This window comes from Carassius gibelio, chromosome A18, assembly GCF_023724105.1.
Source record: "Carassius gibelio isolate Cgi1373 ecotype wild population from Czech Republic chromosome A18, carGib1.2-hapl.c, whole genome shotgun sequence".
In the NCBI taxonomy this organism is placed as follows: Eukaryota; Metazoa; Chordata; class Actinopteri; order Cypriniformes; family Cyprinidae; genus Carassius; species Carassius gibelio.
The window spans coordinates 16,040,427-16,060,301 of NC_068388.1; the positions used below are offsets into that span (position 1 = coordinate 16,040,427).

The 19,875-nt window shown below is 48.2% G+C and overlaps 1 long non-coding RNA gene across 10 annotated transcripts; it reads right to left on the reverse strand.

The window, feature by feature from the left end:
- Nucleotides 1-10,480: 10,480 nt before the first annotated feature.
- On the reverse strand, nucleotides 10,481-18,804 carry LOC127933952 (uncharacterized). 10 transcript variants are annotated; one of them, XR_008147615.1, is made up of 5 exons: nucleotides 18,454-18,804; nucleotides 18,122-18,287; nucleotides 10,854-10,905; nucleotides 10,688-10,791; nucleotides 10,493-10,625 (listed from the first exon to the last, which is right to left on the reverse strand). It is a non-coding gene; the product is annotated as an uncharacterized LOC127933952 (long non-coding RNA). The 10 variants fall into 10 exon arrangements; XR_008147618.1 differs by lacking the exon at nucleotides 10,854-10,905 and adding an exon at nucleotides 11,186-11,237; XR_008147609.1 differs by having other exon boundaries at nucleotides 10,481-10,625; nucleotides 10,740-10,905.
- Between the last annotated feature and the right edge of the window lie 1,071 nt (nucleotides 18,805-19,875).

A 19,875-nucleotide genomic window follows, 5' to 3' on the forward strand; every position in this document is an offset into this window, starting at 1 on the left:
TATGGTATGTACTGTATATCTCAATTTTATTTTTTATTTTTTGGTCCCCGGTCTGCCAGAAAGACCTGTCCAGTCTATATATATATATATGTGTGTAAAATGAGTTCTTTTGGCAAGTACATTTACAAACCAATGATGTTTATGTAACAAATGTCAGTATAACTCCCCAAATTAAATATGATAAACATTAAACTGATAATTAACTTACCAATTTTTTTTTTTTTATATCTGTCACCATCTACTTGGATTTTTTTTCAGACCTTTATGACTCTGTGGAACACAAAACGTGAACTTCAGAAGAATGTTCTGATTTGTTCTTTCCATGTAGTGAAATTTAACAGAGCCAATCATTTTTTTAAACTGTAAAAAATAACCATAATATAGGTCCACATGACTCATGTACTGTTTTCGAGGTAAAAACAATACAATAGCTTTTGGTGAATAAAAACCCTTTCTTGATTATCTATCTGCGTATTTATCAATTCTTTATCATTTATGTATTTAAGATTGAACTGAGTGTCTAGAGCTCTATCTCTTTGTTGGTTAGATGTCTCTACTCAAACCAATACTTTCTCCATTTCTTTTGTCCTTTATTCCAACCAATTTTCTCTTTTGTGAAATTATGTGTATGAGACTAGTACTTTTTGTTTTGTCTAACATTTCATGAGTATAAAAAAAGGAGAATACACTCAGCTGATCATATAATGTACATTCTTTCTGCTTGGCTTTTGGAGCCCTAATAATGTATGGGTTATTTAGGAAAACACTGGCTGAATGGACATTATTGCACTTGGACATTGTTACATGGCTACTCGATAGTACAGCTGTGTATTCCAGCAAGATGTGTGTTAATGTGGTCTGTTTTCTTCTCATTTTAGCTCCTGCTTCCATTTGGGCTGAAGGTCAAGAAAGAACCAAACCGAAGCTGGACTGTAACCCACTTGCCTATATGACAGACTTCATACTGACAACAACTGGCATGGATGCTTGAACACATTTTTTTAAACAAACTTTTTCACTTTAAATTTAAAGTGTAGAGTATTCATCCCCCATGAGGTGACTCCATGTCTTCATCTCTTGTGAGTGGATTTCATTTTAAACATTATTTTACAGAACTGCTCATTTCTTCTGAAATTATTTTGTAGTATGTAAGAATTTTCTATTTAAAGGAAAATAAACTTTTAGTTGTGTTTTTAAGTAATGAAGTAATTCATTGTTAAGTAATGTTTTTGTAATCCTGTTAATGTATGTACAGTATAACTTGCAAATGTATGCTTGGGCAAATGTTTACAGGTTATAGACATTTTAGAGATATAGGTGCTCTAAGTCATGTTTATTTATAGAATGTTATTTTTGTATATAAATTAGGGCTGTGCGATATGGACAGAAATTTTTTTTTTATCAATTTTGCGATTTCGATTTTAAGCACGATTTTAACACACACACCGACATGCTTTACAGTCATAAATGCATTCAGTATAAATTTGAAAAATATTTCCAAAAGAAAACCAATGAGAGCTTTATCAAAAAGTTGTATCATGTCTCTAGAACAGACATAAGTCAAAATAATCACTAGTCAAGTCAAGTAACCTTTATTTATATAGTGCTTTAAACAAAATACATTGCGTCAAAGCAACTGAACAACATTCATTAGGAAAACAGTGTGACAAAAATGCAAAATGACAGTTAAAGGCAGTTTATCATTGAAATCAGTGACGTCATCTGTTCAGTTTAAATAGTGTCTGTGCATTTATTTGCACAGTATTTGTTGTATTTGAAACCGCAAGGAGGATTACGCTCTTGTTCCGCTATTCAGGCTTGTGCGGAAGATCCTTCTATGGTCTCAGAACAGATTTCTGTCGATCCGAGCGGTTCACGTCCCTGGACATTTGAAATTTGGAGCAGATTTGCTCTCAAGACTGGAGGGAGGGGAATGGAGGTTGCACCCACAAACTGTGAGCTCTATATGGCAAGCTTTTGGAGAGGTGGAAGTGGACTTATTAACATCGAGCAGGACTAAACATTGCCCGCTATGGTTCTCCATATCTCTTCCATCTACCCTGGAACTGGATGCTCTACCCCACGAATGGCCCAGAACCAGTTTGAATGCTTTTCCTCCAATTTGGCCAATTCCAGTGGTGCTATCCATAATATGGTTGAACTGAGTGGAACAACTATAATAACTATTAACTACTATTACAATTAATTCTAGGGAAGTTTCTACAAGATGTTTATATGTCTTCAAATGGAAACGGTTTACTACCTGGTGTAGACTTCGTAATATGGATCCAGCTTTCCGCCCCGTCGCTTCAGTACTGGAGTTTCTTCTTTTTACTGGACTGTATTTCAGAGGGATTAACATCACTTTAAAAATATACAAGGCTTCCATATCAGATAACCATGCATATGTAGATGGCGTTTCAGTGGGCTATCATCCCCTGGTCTCTCAATTTATGCAGGGTTCGCGATGGCTGCGGCCTTTCCACCCTGTGCAAGTTCCATCATGGGATCTGTCCATTGTATTATGAGGGTTATCTGTTTGAGCCCTTGGAACCTGTGAATGAAAAAATCCTGACTCTAAAGACAGTTCTACTATTAACTTTATCCTACCTCAATAGAGTTGGGGATTTACAAGCTCTTTCCTTTTCATCTTCGTGCATGGACTTTTCGCCAGTATTTGTGAAAGTTTTGGTGTGACCAAGTCCTAACTATCCGAGTTAGGAATTAGAGTTCATTCCACGAGGGTGGTGGCTTTATCGCAAGCCTTCCTTAGTGGATGATATATATGCTGCGACAGGATGATCCACACAGAGCACTTTTGTCAAATTTTGCAGCCTGGATTTGAGGATGGCCCCTGGCTCCCAGTTCTTACCGCTTGAGCAGATGCTTTCCTCAGATCCCAACAATCTCACATAATGTCAGGCGTGATGGTATAGTGTTGCCAAACAGTTACGTAACCACAACATTGAAGTGACGTTTGAAAGGGAGCATCTCGGTTATTCTGAATCGGGAACTAGATGCTGCGGTTCGGGCCGACTGTACTTTTATAGCGTTTCCTTAGTATCATGAAATCTGAGCAAAATAGCGTGTGGCACGCAGGTCTACTATGCTTACGCATGCGTAAGGCGTTGCCAAGTGTTATTTGGCCAATAGGATTGGCAGGATGGTACAGGGCTTCAGACATTCATCACATCAAGAGGTGTTCTTATACGGTGATGTTGCCACAGCATCTCATTCTCTATTCGGGGAACCATGGTTATACATACTGTGACAAGCGTCTCGAAGATTCATCAGCGTCACCCTGGAAAGAAGCGAGGAACACCTGCCCATCCTCATCATCAGCTGATCAGTCTGATACACTGATACACTGACTGCACAAGGATGAAGAAAGAGAGCACACACGGCACCAGAGCACCCATCTGCACATTTCTCTATACCGCCACCCTCCGAGGCATTTACCGAGCATTCCTTGTCATGTGATTTTTCACCCCGTGACACTGGATGAGAATGCAGGCATATGAGTGAAGAATTACCAAATTACCCAGTGACCAGTAAGCAGGCCAGCGTCTCCCTGTCCACAGGATGAACCCATGCCAATATTACAGTCTCACATCCTCGCCCCACGAATGGAGTATAAAATCTTCCTCCCCATAACCTATGTCCACGGAGATACCTGACAAGTCCCAGCTTGCAAAGTGACCATTTCTGTCCTGTCCACCCTCAGAAAAATGGGTATCTCTGGAACCGCACTCCTGTGGGTTAAGTCCTACCTGTCTGACAGATCCTCCAGTGTGTCTTGGAGGGGTGATGTTTCTAAGTCACAACACCTTGCTACTGGGGTTCCTCAAGGCTCAGTACTTGGACCACTTCTCTTATCCATCTACATGACGTCATTAGGATCTGTCATTCAGAAGCATGGCTTTTGTTATCATTGCTACGCTGATGACACCCAACTCTACTTCTCATTCCAACCAGATGACCCGACGGTAGCTGCTCTCATTTCAGCCTGTCTGAGTGACATTTCTAGCTGGATGAGTGACAATCACTTTCAGCTTAACCTTACAAAGACGGAACTCCTGGTGATTCCAGCTAACCCATTACTTCATCACAACTTCTCTACACAGCTGGGTTCTTCAACCATTGCTCCTTAGAGGACAGCCAGAAACCTAGGAGTTGTGATGGATCATCAGTTAAGCTTCACAGACCAGATTGCTACAACGACCCGGTCCTGCAGATTTGACTTATACAACATTAGGAAGATTAGACCCTTCCTGTCAGAGCAAGCCACCCAACTTCTTGTCCAAGCTCTTGTTCTCTCCAGACTGGACTACTGTAATGCTCTCCTGGAGGGCCTTCCTGCATGTACTGTCAAGCCTCTGCAGTTGATCCAAAATGCAGCAGCAAGGGTTGTCTTCAATGAGCCAAAAAAATCTCACGTTACTCCTCTCTTCATCAGGTTACACTGGCTACCAGTAGCCGTTCGCATCAAATTCAAGGTACTGATGCTTGCCTACAAGACGACCACTGGTACGGCACCAACATACTTAAACTCACTGGTTAAATCTTATGCGCCCTCCAGAAGTTTGCGCTCTGCAAGTGAACGATGCCTTGTGGTGCCATCCCAAAGAAATTCAAAATCACTCTCACGGACCTTTTCCAAGACTGTGCCTAGCTGGTGGAATGACCAATCTCAATTCATACAGCTGAGTCTTTACTCATTTTCAAGAAACATCTAAAGACTCATCTTTTTTGCCAGCACTTAACCAACTAATACTAGCACTTTTTTCTTTTCTTTTCATTTATTAAAAAAAGAAAAAAAAAAACCTAGCTATGCGTTCTGTACTAGACTAACTGAGACTTGTCATGGACCTTGTATACTGTTGTTGTTCTCTTGTTGACCTGACTGCTTTTATTTTTCTCATTTGTAAGTCACTTTGGATAAAAGAGTCTGCTAAATGATTAAATGTAAATGTAAATTTTTGAGAGACTGGCCCAAGTTTGACCACCTGCTGGCAACAGCTATGCAGCCTGCCAGCCCAAGAGGGGATCTCTTCAGCTCCCCGTTGTTCTGGCTTCAGACAGCGGGAGATAAGGTGTCCCCCTTCCAAAATCCTAACCTCTTCTATGATGTATTCCAACAGGTGACAGGAGGGGGCTCATTTGGAATGGATGACAGGCTGAATCAATAGTGGACACAGGTCAGGGTCATCGAAGGCAAGGAAGCTCAGTCTGGCACCCACCCTCTCCCACATTTTGTCGTCCATAATGGTCTGCTCTACTGTGTCGCTCAGCGAAGGGGGGAGGAAAAATTATTGTTGGTGGTACCAAGTACAAAGACGGAGACTAAATTAGAACTGGGGCACTCCCATCCTTTGGCAGGACATCTAGATGCCACAAACACCACCCAATGAATCCGCGACCGTTTCCACTGGCCAGGCCTGGAGGCCGAAGTAAAGCGGTTCTGCCAAGCCTGTCCGACCTGCCAAGTGGCGTCACACAGAATGCCTCCCCTCAGTCAGCTGATACTGCTGCCTATCAACGAGGTGCCTTTTGAGTGCATCGGGATGGAACCAAAGGGGCCATTGCCCAAGTCTGCCCGAGGGCATGAACACATCCTGGTGATTGTCGACTATGCCACCCAGTACCCAAAAGGCAGTTCCCCGCTGAAAAGCCACCGCCAAAGCCATTGCCCAGGACTTTTTCCTGCTCTCCAGCTGATTCGGCATCCCAGCAGAGATCCTGACCGATCAGGGCACCCCCTTTATGTCTTGGCTAATGGCTGATCTCTGCAGACTGTTTTGGGTGAAGCAGTTGAGGACCAAAGTGTACCATCCCCAAACTGACGGACTGGTCAAATGCTTTAATTGAACTCTGAAGCAGATGTTGAGACGCGTGGTCACGGAGAACAAACGCGACTGGGACCTTATGATCCCTTACATCCTCTTCTGCTGACAACCCTGCTGCCTCCTGGATATGGCAAAGGCCTGGGATCAACAGCCGGCAGCCCATCGCTCGATGATCAAGCTTGTAAAACAGATAACGGAAAGGATCAACTTAGTCATGCCATTGGTTTGAGAACACTTAAGTAAAGTGCAGCAGGCTCAACAGTGCCATTACAACGAAGCAGCCCAACCACAGGAGACTTCCAGTATGGAGACAGAGTCATGGTCCTAGTCACCAATGCTGCGTGCAAGTTCCTGGCCATCTGGCAGAGTCCCTACATGGTGCTAGAAAGGATTGGGCCGGTAACTTACCATGTATTCCAGCCAGGAAGGAGGAGAGCGGAGCAGCTCTACCACATCAACCTTCTTAAAAAATGCTCGCAGCCCTCTCCGTCTCTGATATAGTGATTGTAGATGTCAACCACTACCTTTCGGTTGCCCAGATGAGGGAGTTGCAGCATTTAGTTCTCTGATTTTCTGATGTTCTCTGATGAGTTCTCCTCTCTTACCTGACAGTCCAGCATCCTGCAGAATGACCATTGTCATCAGACAATAGCCCTACTTCATCCCTGAGGCTCGTCGGTGAGCTATTATGGAGGAAATAAAACTAAAACCTTAAAACGGTTTAAGTTGGGGGTGATATAACCATCACGCAGCCCTTGGTCCAGCCCAATTGTAAGGGTCCCGAAACCAGATGGCACCCTCCGTTTCTGCAATGACTTCCGCTGCCTCAACAAGTTTTCTGAGTTTGACGGATACCCCATGCCTTGGGTCGATGAGCTGTTGGAATGACTGGGAAGGGCCCGGTATATCTATCTCGACGTTGGACCTTACCAAATGCTACTGGCAGGTACCCCCCTCTGAGAATGCTAAACATAAAACAGCTTTTTCTACCCCTAGTGGCCACTGGCAGTACCGGACCCTTTCCCTTGGCCTCCATGGGGCATCCGCCACATTCCTGAGGATGATGGACCTCTTGTGGCCCCATTAGTCCTAAGCCGCCGCATATCTGGACGACGTCATAATCCACTCCGAGGCATGGGAAGACCACCTGGACCAATTATGGAGGGTGCTATCGGAACTCCAGAGGACTCACTGCACCCTCGCAAATGCCACTTTGCACTCTCCGAAGCGAAGTACCTTGGTTTCCAAGTTGGACGGGGTCTTATTCGGATGCAGGAGAAGAAGGTGGAGGCAGTGTGGTGCACTCCACTCAGTGACTAAGACCCAGGTATGAGCCTTTTTAGGATTGGCAGGATACTATCGCTGCTTCATCTCTAACTTCTCCTCTTTAGCTGCCACCCTGACCTTGACCAGGAAGGGGCAGCTGGAGAAGGTACAGTGGACACTAGCAGCAGACTCAGATAATACAGTGAACAAAGAAAGGATTATTTACTAAGGCAGACAGTGTTACTGATTACCACAGAGAAAGCTAACTGAGCCAATGGAAAAAAAATGGAGAGAAAAAAAATCCATTAATTAAAGGTACAATACAATTAGCTTTAATTAAAATATCCAAAATCCATTAGAACAGTGTTATATATTTTTGCTGGCTTTGTGTGTACTATCCCAAATGTTTTGAAGAATTTTAGAATCCAGAGAAATAATAAATTTTAACTAGTGACACGGACCGTGTCCATCGTGTCATTGTGTCGCCTGCCAGTGAAGTCATAACCCCGTCGATTTCTGGTACTGTTAGGTAGAAACATGGAAACACTAAAGACGCTTTAATATGTTGTGCATTTTATAGACCTGTGACACCTGCACAGAGTAATATTATAACAGAACTTTCAAACATATCTGGTATGATAAAACAGCATTTACTTTTTTTCCACATATGCACAACCGGAAGGAGCAGAAGCGTTTGACTATGGCATAATAAAAGCTCTACTGCTTTCAAACTGTGTGTCACACTTGTTCAGCGGCCTCTTTTCACTTCTACAGCTTTCAGCTTCAACATGATTCGTTCTACTATGTTAATAAATAATGAGATAATCCATGAACATGATTTCTGAGTGAAGTCGGCTGTGGGGATGAAGACGACAACTCCCATGGTTCCACAGCGTCATTAAACTATGCAATCTGGTATTTCTTTGTTTTGAATATGCACCCTCCAGCTGTGAAAATACATTATTCTGTTTTAAAACGTTAACAAAAATGAATAATTCAAATTATTATGGTCACGTAAATAATCATGCAGGTAAGGAATCTAGGTAAACAGATCACACAATTTAAGGAGCAGTTCTAGTCATAAAGGTCCTTCTCAAAAAATTAGCATATTGTGATAAAAGTTCATTATTTTCCATAATGTAATGATAAAAATTAAACTTTCATATATTTTAGATTCATTGCACACCAACTAAAATATTTCAGGTCTTTTATTGTTTTAATACTGATAATTTTGGCATACAGCTCATGAAAACCCCAAATTCCTATCTCAAAGAATTATCATATCATGAAAAAGTTTCTCTAAACGAGCTATTAACCTAATCATCTGAATCAACTAATTAACTCTAAACACCTGCAAAAGATTCCTGAGGCTTTTAAAAACTCCCAGCCTGGTTCCTTACTCAAAACCAAGCAGTGGACTGAGTCTGGAGTAGAAACATCCAGAGCCACCGTGCACAGGCGTGTGCAGGAAATGGGCTACAGAGAAGCAGAACTGGACTGTTGCTCAGTGTTCCAAAGTACTTTTTTAGGACGAAAGCAAATTTCGCATGTCATTCGGAAATTAAGGTGCCAGAGTCTGGAGGAAGACTGGGGAGAAGGAAATGCCAAAATGCCTTAAGTCCAGTGTCAAGTACCCAAAGTCAGTGATGGTCTGGGGTGCCATGTCAGCTGCTGGTGTTAGTCCACTATGTTTTATCAAGGGCAGGGTCAATGCAGCTACCTATCAGGAGATTTTGGAGCACTTCATGCTTCCATCTGCTGAAAAGCTTTATGGAGATTAAGATTCCGTTTTTTCAGCATGACCTGGCACCTGCTCACAGTGCCAAAACCACTGGTAAATGGTTTACTGACCATGGTATTACTGTGCTCAATTGGCCTGCCAACTCTCCTGACCTGAACCCCATAGAGAATCTGTGGGATATTGTGAAGAGAAAGTTGAGAGATGCAAGACCCAACACTCTGGATGAGCTTAAGGCTGCTATCGAAGCATCCTGGGCCTCCATAACACCTCAGCAGTGCCACAGGCTGATTGCCTCCATGCCATGCTGCACTGAAGCAGTCATTTCTGCAAAAGGATTCTCAACCAAGTATTGAGTTTATAACTGAACATAATTATTTGAAGGTTGACTTTTTTTTGTATTAAAAACACTTTTCTTTTATTGGTTGGATTAAATATGCTAATTTTTTTTTAGATAGGAATTTTGGGTTTTCATGAGCTGTATGCCAAAATCATAAGTATTAAAACAATAAAAGACCCGAAATATTTCAGTTGTTGTGCACTGAATCTAAAATATATGAAAGTTAAATTTTTACAATTATGGAAAATAATGAACTTTTATCACAATATGCTAATTTTTGGAGAAGGGCCTGTACACCAGATGCTGACTGTGTGCTTAGTGCAAACTGGTGATGATTGTGGTGATTGATGACAAGTAGAGCTGCCCCCTAACAGTCAACTAAGCGTTAGTCAACCAAAAGAGGCTTGATCGACCAAAATGTTATTAGTCGATTAGTCGCGAAAAAAAAAAAAAACATAACCTCCACATGCGAACGGATTCTTAACAGTTAGTCTATAGTAATACAGTATATTGGGTACGACATCCAAATGCTCAACTATCATTCATTGACCTCAAATATAGCTTATCATCTGAAATATGTAAGTATTAGCAATTTTACATGTCCTCTCAATGTAATCTTAACCTAGAGATACTTTATGTGCACTGTTCAAGATGTCTGTGCTGAGTGTGGTAGCTGAAAAGTAGCTCACTGCAGGACAGATTGAGATGCCAATGTGCTCATTTGCTCTGAAAATACTCGTCATTTTTGGTCATTCAGATAAGAGTAATACATCTTTTAAATCTGAAAAGACCTTACATTTATTTGTGTGATCTCACAATAAAAACAAATTGCGCTTTTGTGAAATAATGAAAGCAAACAGGATGCTCTTTCTGCTGTTTCATTCTGTGAACTTGAGGGTGAAACACCATGTATATTTTTAAATTACAGATATAAAAAAATATATCCATAAATAGTAAAATGTCTACTTTCCAGATGATTCAATTCAAATGGAAAACAAATATTCTCAGAATATGCAATCCGTATGAAACATGTGTCACAGGTCGGGGGGGCCAAGCTGGACTGCACCCACCCCTGAAACCCAGGATCACCTCGGGGAGCGTACCAGAAGAACCAGACGGACGAGAGTATAAAAAAAATGAACAAGGTTTTATTTGGTTAAAAGCAATTTAAAAGTTCAGTGTTCCTTCCGTGTCTCCCGACCAGAACGGAGCCAGACCTCGGATGCCGGGAAGGCGTGGAGTCGTCAGCAATTCGTGCCTGTACGGGGCCAGCAAGAGCCAGGATAGTCTGTCACCCGTCCCGGAGTGAGGGGGGTATCCGGGTAAATAGAGCTCGTGGATGTTTCGGTCGAGACCGGGAAAAGGAATAATTCTCGTGTCCACCTCCTTTTACAGGGACATCACATGCAGCATTCGGCCCAGAGAATCCTGTGATCTGCACAGCGGGGTAAGTAACCAACAGTAAGTATGTGTCCTTGAGTAAGTAATGGGGCTTACGGCTGGGAGATGCTTCGGTTAAGACCGGGAAAGGAATAATTCGTGTGTCCACCTCTTTCTACAGGGACATCACATGCAGCATTCGGCCCAGAGGATCCTGCGATCTGCACAGCAGAGTAGGGAATCAACAGCAAGTATGCGTTCTTGAATAAGTAGTGGGGCTTACGGCTGGGAGATGCTTCGGTTAAGACCGGGAAAGGAATAATTCGTGTGTCCACCTCTTTCTACAGGGACATCACATGCAGCATTCGGCCCAGAGGATCCTGCAATCTGCACAGCAGAGTAGGTAATCAACAGCAAGTATGCGTTCTTGAATAAGTAGTGGGGCTTACGGCTGGGAGAGGCTTCGGTTGTGACCGGGAAAGGAATAATTCTTGTGTCCACCTCTTTTCATAGGGGCATCACATGCGGCATTCGGCCCAGAGGATCCTGCGATCTGCACAGCAGAGTAAGTAATCAACAGCAAGTATGTATTCTTGAATAAGTAGTGGGGCTTACGGCTGGGAGATGCTTCGGTTAAGACCGGGAAAGGAATAATTCGTGTGTCCACCTCTTTTCATAGGGACATCACATGCGGCGTTCGGCCCAAAGGATCCTGCGATCTGCACAGCAGAGTAAGTAATCAACAGTAAGTATGTGTTCTTGAATAAGTAGTGGGGCTTACGGCTGGGAGATGCTTCGGTTAAGACCGGGAAAGGAATAATTTGTGTGTCCACCTCTTTTCATAGGGACATTACATGCGGCGTTCGGCTCAAAGGATCCTGCGATCTGCACAGCAGAGTAAGTAATCAACAGTAAGTATGTGTTCTTGAATAAGTAGTGGGGCTTACGGCTGGGAGATGCTTCGGTTAAGACCGGGAAAGGAATAATTCTTGTGTCCACCTCCTTTCATAGGGACATCACATGCGGCGTTCGGCCCAGAGGATCCTGCGATCTACACAGCGGGGTAAGTAATCAACAGCATATATGTGTTCTTGAATAAGCAATGGGGCTTACGGCTGGGAGATGCTTCAGTTGAGTGCCTGGGTGTGGATTACGGTGACGGTGGTGGGCTCTCGGGGTGGTGAGCGTCCGGCATTAACTCTATATATCTTCCCCACACTCTGTAACTTCACTTCAAACGATGTATTGTGCAAACACACCACTTCAGACACGGCACACCCACTCTTAGTGCAAATAGAGCCAGCACTCACCCAACGATGACTCCGTCCACTTCACAACGTTATCAGTCCCAGTCCAGATGTATACAATTGATCGAAATCCCAGATCAGGTCTCTTAACTTCCCTCCGATAGCGATGGCGCGGTCTGGTCTTCACTTGCTTTCCAGAACTCACACTCTTTCTGTCCTGAATATCTCCACTCGATCGCGGATATATCTGTTGCACAGCCAGATAGCCGAAACCCCACAATAGTCCTCAAACACCTCCACACGCCAGCCCAAACGTCCCAGGAATTCACCTCTCCTAGGGGAACATATCCAAAGAGAAGAACCACACACGGGGGCAAGCCAACCAGGAAGAATAGCCGGGAGAACGAACGACCAAAAAAGAATCACACAACCCATGGTCTCTGCACTTCTCCTTTTATGTGGTTACTCCGCCTCCATAATCCTCTCACAGATCGCCACGTCAAACTCCCCACACCAGATGTCAATCTGTCATTAGCGTTGTTATTATGACATCGGGCGCAACCCGGAAGTGGACCGGTGTTACCGCGACACCGTCCCGAGGGGAACACAAAATTCCGGCGGGACTTAGTTCCGCTTCTCTTTTGTCACCCCGTGACATACCCCCCTGCCAAACCGTTCTATTCCCTAGAATGCCTTTCAGTCGCCCATTCTCCATAGCGTGCCGGGGGCCGACCTCGGTTCTCCCTCTGGGACCGTCGTGGTGGCGAGACAGGGTCGATGTCCGCAGGCATATCCATCGGGTCTCTGGGGGCCATTTCTGCGGGGACATTTCCCCGTTCTCCTGGGATCACGGCCCATCCTGCTATCCACGGGGCTACAGCTTCAGGCTCCTTTGGCGCCTCCTCTACGGGGCTGGGATAGTTCGGACAGGGGCCGATGGACCACTCTAGCGGGCCCGGCTTTTCCTTTGGGCCGAATTGTATATACTGGCTGTCCAGGCCGCTGCTGGCCCTCGACCACGTATGGTGCATTCTCCCATCGGTCACTGAGCTTCCCCTTCCCTTGTCGCCGGTTGTCCCTTACCAGGACCCTTTCTCCTGGGAGAAGGGGGGCTTCCCGAGCCGTCCGGTCGTACAGCCTCTTGTTTTTCTTCCCAGCCGCTCGGATCCGTCCCGAGACTTGCTCGTATGCAAAATGGAGGCGTTGGTGGTGGCGCCTTACCCATTCAGTTACGTTCCCCTCCTCCTCGGTTGCTGCCGTCCCCAGCAATAAGTCGGTAGGCATCCGCACATGCCTGCCAAACATCAAATAAGTGGGGGCGTAGCCCGTGGTACTGTGCGTACTATTATTGTAGGCCTGAACCAGATTTGGTAGCGCACTCACCCAGTCGCTCTGATGTTCTTGGTCTAGCGTGCCGAGCAAGTTCAATAGGGTCTGATTGAACCGCTCGCATCCGCCATTTCCCTGGGGGTGGTAAGTAGTGGTATGGGTCTTGGTGCAGCCGTACACTTTACACAGCTCTCTGATTACCCGAGACTCGAAGTTTGGCCCTTGGTCCGAGTGTAGGAACTCGGGGCAACCGAACGGCTGGAAGACAGCTCTCCACAGAGCAGTGGCGGTGGTGTTCGCCGTCTGGTCCAAAGTAGGAATGGCCCAGGAGTACTTGGTGAACAAGTCGGTAATGACAAGGATGTTCTGATAGCGGTCTGCCGGCCGACCCAAAGTCAAGAAGTCTATTGCGACTATGTGGAGAGGAGCCTTTGCCTGGATGGGGACCATCGGTGCTCGTGCCTCCTTCCTGGCTTTGAACAAGGTGCAACGAGGACAGGCCTGAACGAAGGTACGTACCGTTGCTTCTAGGTTGGGCCAGTAGAAGTGTCGCCTCAAGAGAGAGACCGTTTTCTCGTGCCCTTGGTGGCCCAGCTGATCATGGTACGCTATCAAGAGCTCTTGTACCTGGCCTTCGGGGACAACGATCTGTCGGAGTTCCTCGTCCAGCCCCGGATCTCGGACAGACCTACAGAGTACTCCCTCCTTCACCTGTAGTCTGGCCCATTGTCCCAACAGCTTCCTTCCTGTTCCCCCTTGGGCCCGTTGTTCGGCCAACGTCGGTTTTCGGCCCCGTTCCAGCCACCGCATCAAGCCACTGATCTCTCTGTTGGCCTGCTGTCGCTCTTTCCAGCGGCAGGGGTCCTATCCCGAACTCACAGGCATCCCCTCATGTTGAGTCCCCGGCGCCTCCACAATGCCCACCATATACTCTTCTCCTTCGGGGTCTGGTGTGGGTTCCGGTGGGTCCCTCGGACCTTCTCCCGTCCTGGCCGGTATCGGAGCTGGTAGTTGTAATTGGCCAACTGGGCCACCCAGCGCTGTTCCACTGCCCCCAACTTCGCCGTCTGTAGATGTACTAGGGGGTTGTTGTCAGTTCCTACCGTCACCTGGGCACCCCACAAGTAATCTTTAAACTTTTCGCTGAGTGCCCATTTCAGCGCCAGCAGTTCCAACTTGAAGGAGCTGTAATTGGCGTCGTTCCTCTCTGCTGGATGAAGGCTCCGGCTTGCGTAGGCTACGACCCGCTCTACACCGTCCTGTTGCTGGGCCAACACAGCCCCCAAACCCAGGTTGCTAGCGTCCGTGTATAGGACAAAGGGCTTGGAGAAGTCAGCATACGCCAGAATCGGCGCCTGCAGCAACTCGTCTTTCAGTCGCCGGAACGCAGCCTCACACTCGGGGCTCCATAGGATAGCCGGCGATCCGCGACCTCGGGGGCGTCCTGTCCCAGCCAGCAACTGATTTAGGGGCTTTGCGATCTTGGAGAAGTCCTTGATAAAGCGGCGGTAGTACCCCACGAAGCCCAGGAATGACCGAACCTGCTTCACCGTCTGCGGGGCAGCCCACTCTCGCACCGCCGACACCTTCTCCGGGTCGACCGAAACTCCCGCCGCGCCCACACAGTGTCCCAAGAATTTGACCTCCCGCCGTAACAGATGGCATTTGTCCGGCTGGAGCTTCAGCCCGTATTTCTCCATGGCCCCGAAGACCTGCTCAAGGTGTTGTAAGTGGGAGTCGAAATCTGGGGAATAGACAATCACATCGTCCAGGTATACCAAGGCGGACTCCATCAACTGACCTCCCAGGCACCGCTGCATCAGCCTCTGGAAGGTGGCAGGAGCGTTGCAGAGGCCGAAGGGCATCCGGTCCCACTCAAAGAGACCGAACGGGGTGGTAAAGGCGGTCTTCTCCCGGTCGGCCTCGGCCACTTGTACCTGCCAGTAGCCACTTGCCAAGTCCAGCGTGGAGTACCATGGCGAGCGTGTTAAGCCAGCCAGGGAGTCCTCGATCCGGGGTAGGGGGAACGCGTCCTTCCTAGTGACCAGGTTCAGCTTGCGGTAGTCGACGCAAAACCTCCATGCGCCAGTCTTCTTCTGTACCAACACGATGGGAGCTGCCCACGGGCTGCTGCTCTCTCTAACAACCCCTCGATTGAGCATACCTTGCAGCAGTGTACGGACCTCCGTGTACAGGGTAGGTGGGACGGGTCGGTACCTTTCTCTACTGGGCTCTGCATCTCCGGTGGGGATCCGATGTTGCACGACGTTGGTGCAGCCGTAGTCCTCTTCGTGTGCCGAGAAGACATGTTGCCACTTGCTCAGCAGGTCTCGCAGCTTCCTGGCCTGTGTCGGTCCCAGCTCCTCCCCTTGCAGGGAACTTCCCTTCAAGTGGCCGGGCACCTCCTCCCCTAGACTCTGGGGCGACAAGCTCGCTTGGGTAAGGGCCACTTCCACCACCGCGGGGTGTACTTGGCGAAAGCTCACGTCCTGGTCCTCCCGCACCTGATGGGATTCTACCGGCGTTACCTTGACCAGCCGCTGATGTTTATGTAGGTGCACAACATGGGGCGTCCCGTTCCGAACTCTCACCGGGATCCGTCCTCTTCGTGCCACGGCCAAACCTCTGGCGACTTCTACCTGCTGGCCATCCCAGTGGGGCTCCACCAACACCCATTCCTCCACTCCCATGTCCCGCTGGAGGACTCGCACCCATACTAGGGCCTCGCTGTTCGCTGGCACGGACAGGGCATAACGGCACGCTACACGACCTGTCCCTTCGCGGCCTTGCCGGGCCCGGGACATCTGGATCCGTCTGCAGTGAGCGGCGACACGTTCCCATTCCTGTTGCTCGGCCAGCGAGCTCCCTCGAGCGGGCGTTGCCCGAAACAATTCTTCCCAACATGCAGATAATACATTCATACCTAGCAAGGCCCGATGACTCCCCAGACAGTGGTCCTTTACGATGATCACTCCCTTCTGGGGCACGATCACTCCGTGGATCTCCAAGTCCGTCAGCCTGTAGCCAATGTAGGGGATGTCCAGACCATTTGCTCCTTTCAGGGAGAGCCAGGGAGCCTCCGTCCCATGCATCCTCTGATCTCCAAACAGCTCTTGCGACAGGCTCTCCGCGAATAGGGTCACCTGGGATCCGGTGTCGACGAGACAGGGCACCTTCACACCACACACCTGGACCTCCACCACTGGGCTATGCCCGACCAGCCTGTCCTTGGAGCCTGCTCCGATGGGTGGGTCATCTAAGGGGGTCCCGACCACACGACCCACTGTGGCCGGTCGACCTAAAAACCCCCCTCCGAACCTCTTCGAGGACCACACTGCCGGCTGTAATGGCCTGGTTGGCCACAGCGGTTGCAGATAGGTCGTCCTTGCTCGTCCCATTCAAACTGGGGCCGGTTGGGCCGGTTAGGTCGCCTCCCTGCGTCCCTGTTCCCGTCCGAGTACACCCGGTCCCGCGAGATGGGCCTCACCTCTGGCCTGGTAGCCTCAGAACGCAGTTCGTCCACGAGCGTCTCCGTTAGCTCCGCCATCTGCTCCCGGACATCCTTTAGGAGTTCGAGCTTCAGAGTCTGTTTCCACTCTGCCATGTCGGGGACAGCCACTGCGGAGCTACTTACGGCCGCACACACAGGGGGTTCTTGCACCTCAACCTGATCGTTCTCCAATGCCACCGCTTCCTTCTTTAGGTCTTCGAAGGTGAGTTCCGGCTCCCTTCTGAATTGGACTCTAAGTCCCTGGCGTACCGGGCCTTCCCTTAGCCCCAGCAGGAATTGGTCCCTCAACAGAGTCTCCCTATCCCCGAGACCATGGTCTGGGCGTCCCTGCAGCCTGGTAACTCGCTCCCGTAGTTGGAGGGCGAAAGCTCTGACGGATTGGCGGGGGCCCTGCTTGCTGCTGAAGAACTGGGCCCGGAGAACCGCAGTTGGAGTGGCGTCACCATACCTTTCCGTCAGGAATCTGAACACAGACTGGGCGGTGGTTCGGACAGCTTCGGGGGCGTCTTGGACTTCCCGCCGTGCTTCCCCGTCAAGGGAGTTGAGGGCAAACTGTAGCTGTTGGGTCGCGCTCAGTCCCTGTAGCCCGGCCAGATATTCGATCTGCGCCCGCCATTCGGAGAGGCGCACCTCTGACTCATTTCCTCCATATTTCTGGACCCAGGGGTTTCCCATGAACACTGGCATGACTCGGGGTGGGGCCCCCAGTGCCTCGTCGTCGGCCATCTGAGAATCCCTGGTCGCTCAACCCGAGGTGAAACCCTGCCGACTACGCCAAATCTGTCACAGGTCGGGGGGGCCAAGCTGGACTGCACCCACCCCTGAAACCCAGGATCACCTCGGGGAGCGTACCAGAAGAACCAGACGGACGAGAGTATAAAAAAAATGAACAAGGTTTTATTTGGTTAAAAGCAATTTAAAAGTTCAGTGTTCCTTCCGTGTCTCCCGACCAGAACGGAGCCAGACCTCGGACGCCGGGAAGGCGTGGAGTCGTCAGCAATTCGTGCCTGTACGGGGCCAGCAAGAGCCAGGATAGTCTGTCACCCGTCCCGGAGTGAGGGGGGTATCCGGGTAAATAGAGCTCGTGGATGTTTCGGTCGAGACCGGGAAAAGGAATAATTCTCGTGTCCACCTCCTTTTACAGGGACATCACATGCAGCATTCGGCCCAGAGAATCCTGTGATCTGCACAGCGGGGTAAGTAACCAACAGTAAGTATGTGTCCTTGAGTAAGTAATGGGGCTTACGGCTGGGAGATGCTTCGGTTAAGACCGGGAAAGGAATAATTCGTGTGTCCACCTCTTTCTACAGGGACATCACATGCAGCATTCGGCCCAGAGGATCCTGCGATCTGCACAGCAGAGTAGGGAATCAACAGCAAGTATGCGTTCTTGAATAAGTAGTGGGGCTTACGGCTGGGAGATGCTTCGGTTAAGACCGGGAAAGGAATAATTTGTGTGTCCACCTCTTTCTACAGGGACATCACATGCAGCATTCGGCCCAGAGGATCCTGCGATCTGCACAGCAGAGTAGGTAATCAACAGCAAGTATGCGTTCTTGAATAAGTAGTGGGGCTTACGGCTGGGAGAGGCTTCGGTTGTGACCGGGAAAGGAATAATTCTTGTGTCCACCTCTTTTCATAGGGGCATCACATGCGGCATTCGGCCCAGAGGATCCTGCGATCTGCACAGCAGAGTAAGTAATCAACAGCAAGTATGTATTCTTGAATAAGTAGTGGGGCTTACGGCTGGGAGATGCTTCGGTTAAGACCGGGAAAGGAATAATTCGTGTGTCCACCTCTTTTCATAGGGACATCACATGCGGCGTTCGGCCCAAAGGATCCTGCGATCTGCACAGCAGAGTAAGTAATCAACAGTAAGTATGTGTTCTTGAATAAGTAGTGGGGCTTACGGCTGGGAGATGCTTCGGTTAAGACCGGGAAAGGAATAATTCGTGTGTCCACCTCTTTTCATAGGGACATCACATGCGGCGTTCGGCTCAAAGGATCCTGCGATCTGCACAGCAGAGTAAGTAATCAACAGTAAGTATGTGTTCTTGAATAAGTAGTGGGGCTTACGGCTGGGAGATGCTTCGGTTAAGACCGGGAAAGGAATAATTCTTGTGTCCACCTCCTTTCATAGGGACATCACATGCGGCGTTCGGCCCAGAGGATCCTGCGATCTACACAGCGGGGTAAGTAATCAACAGCATGTATGTGTTCTTGAATAAGCAATGGGGCTTACGGCTGGGAGATGCTTCAGTTGAGTGCCTGGGTGTGGATTACGGTGACGGTGGTGGGCTCTCGGGGTGGTGAGCGTCCGGCATTAACTCTATATATCTTCCCCACACTCTGTAACTTCACTTCAAACGATGTATTGTGCAAACACACCACTTCAGACACGGCACACCCACTCTTAGTGCAAATAGAGCCAGCACTCACCCAACGATGACTCCGTCCACTTCACAACGTTATCAGTCCCAGTCCAGATGTATACAATTGATCGAAATCCCAGATCAAGTCTCTTAACTTCCCTCCGATAGCGATGGCGCGGTCTGGTCTTCACTTGCTTTCCAGAACTCACACTCTTTCTGTCCTGAATATCTCCACTCGATCGCGGATATATCTGTTGCACAGCCAGATAGCCGAAACCCCACAATAGTCCTCAAACACCTCCACACGCCAGCCCAAACGTCCCAGGAATTCACCTCTCCTAGGGGAACATATCCAAAGAGAAGAACCACACACGGGGGCAAGCCAACCAGGAAGAATAGCCGGGAGAACGAACGACCAAAAAAGAATCACACAACCCATGGTCTCTGCACTTCTCCTTTTATGTGGTTACTCCGCCTCCATAATCCTCTCACAGATCGCCACGTCAAACTCCCCACACCAGATGTCAATCTGTCATTAGCGTTGTTATTATGACATCGGGCGCAACCCGGAAGTGGACCGGTGGGGAACACAAAATTCCGGCGGGACTTAGTTCCGCTTCTCTTTTGTCACCCCGTGACACATGCATACAGGCACAGCATTCCTGTGGAGAGGATGGATCAGTGTCACCGACTTCATCTCTTAAACGGCAAACAAAGTACAAAATATAAGGTCCAAAAAAAAAAAAAAAACCCAGACAAAGAGGACACCAATGGAAAAAAGCGAGCGGATGTGTTTGACAGGCACGTTTTTGACTCCTGAGATGAAGTTCTGTGCTTCAGCCAATA